At 44.3% G+C, this 1,881-nt stretch overlaps 1 non-coding gene across 1 annotated transcript; it reads right to left on the minus strand.

Moving 5' to 3' along the window:
• Window positions 1–1,447: 1,447 nt before the first annotated feature.
• Window positions 1,448–1,554, minus strand: LOC120268027. Its single transcript, XR_005538698.1, has one exon. It is a non-coding gene; the product is annotated as a small nucleolar RNA R71 (small nucleolar RNA).
• Between the last annotated feature and the right edge of the window lie 327 nt (window positions 1,555–1,881).

A 1,881-nucleotide genomic window follows, 5' to 3' on the forward strand; every position in this document is an offset into this window, starting at 1 on the left:
GGGTATTGGCCAAGGTTTTGGAGAGGTTCTACGGCTCTAACATCATGATTCCATTAGGAAGAAGGTTGGTAGGGGAGCTTCGATCGAGGCGTATCCTATACCGGATGAAGGAATCCTTGGACGATGAGTAGAGGACTTTCAACAAGACCATCGACACGACCCTCGAGGGGGTTTGTTTATGGATTCATTGCTTTTACATTCGATTTCTTTGATTGTACTTAGCGCCATGTAGAACTAAACCCCTAGTGGGTACTTGGGTGATTGTGAACCCTAGAATGTATTCGTTTCATTGAACTTCTTTATTATGCTTCCAATAAATTGATGTTTATTGTGAGTTCCAACCTTGAATGCTTGATTGTATGAACATTTCCCCTAGAGTGACACTAGGGTTGAGAGTTCTTGTTGGTAACCTTGTGAGTGAGTGACACACCACGAGCGTTAGACAAAGCTAGGTTGGAGAGGGTTGAGAGGGTGAGTCGAGAGGTACAGGAGCGTCCCCTTTCCCCTCCGATGTGATAGATTCTACCTCCATTCCTCGAGTTCTTTGCGACCATAATAGAGTGAATGGTCTAAGGGATGAACCTCCGCTGGGGCCTATTTGCGCGTGCAGTGGAGTGAAGCGTTGAGGTGATCTTAGTATCTAGGGCTTAATTGTGGTTAGGGACCTTCCGCCTGGACCAAAGGGTTAGGTCTAAATCTAGGAAGAGATTTATCACTTGGAATCCCTAGAGCTCATTGAAACTCTATGCGAGTGCAAGGTGTTGAGATTATTCGATTTCTCCTCCGGGACATGTATAGAGTTAGGCATAGTTGACCTTAGATTTGGGACTATGTATGTAAGGATTTCCACGACTCACCATTGCATCGATTAGGAAGCATAATAGAGGGTTCTTGCACTTGAAACGATTATCCTAGGTGAAGCATTATCCGAGTACCCCATCTTTATCGATTGCCTTGCTTCCTCCTTACTTTTGCTCTCTTACTTGTTGCTTTTAATTCCTGAGAATTGAATCATTATCACACTTATCATTGTTGATACTCCACATAGCTAAGAATCGAATTAAGTGTCTTTATACCCTACTCCCTGTGGATTCGACCCCGCTCACCCGTGCATTTGCGGGATATAAGCAAGGGGACCTTGTCAAGTTTTTGGCGCCGTTGCCGGGGAATAGGCGTTTAGAGATACTTTGCACTTTGTTTTCTTAGCTATTTCACTACACATTCTATTTCATATCTTCTTATTCTATCATCGTTCTGATTTTCTTTTTCCTTATTTTTGGTGCAGTTCCAGGTGATGGATGATGTCGTCAAATTGAGAGCCTTCCCATTTTCCTTAAAGGGGAATGCGAAGCAGTGGCTACACTCATTACCTATAGCATCAATCACTACATGGGAGGAGATGGTAGAAGCTTTTCTAGCCCGTTATTTCCCTCCCGGAAAATCAGCAAAGCTTAGGAATGAGATATCATCCTTTATGTAGTTGGAATTGGAGTCTCTACTTGAGACATGGGAAAGGTTCAAGGAACTCCCGCAAAAGTGTCCGCAACACGGATTCCCAGAGTGGATGATTGTTCAAACCTTCTACAATGGTTTGAACCCTAGTACAAGGCAACTCTTGGATACAGCGGTAGGAGGTACCTTAGGTAGCAAAACCCCCGATGAAGCACGTCGATTGATTGAAGAAATGGGGTTAAATAGCTACCAGTGGAATGCTAGGGAGAAGAAAAAGGTGGCCAGTCTCCATGAAATTGATGCGGTAACTTTATTGGCGGCCCAAGTGGAGAGTTTGAGTAAGAAGCTAGATCTTATAGGTTCGAATAGAGTTACGGCCGTGACCAATTGCACCGGTTGTGGTGGAGGACATGCTCCCTCCGATTGCTC

Source organism: Dioscorea cayenensis, chromosome 8 (genome assembly GCF_009730915.1).
Source record: "Dioscorea cayenensis subsp. rotundata cultivar TDr96_F1 chromosome 8, TDr96_F1_v2_PseudoChromosome.rev07_lg8_w22 25.fasta, whole genome shotgun sequence".
Taxonomy (NCBI): domain Eukaryota; kingdom Viridiplantae; phylum Streptophyta; class Magnoliopsida; order Dioscoreales; family Dioscoreaceae; genus Dioscorea; species Dioscorea cayenensis.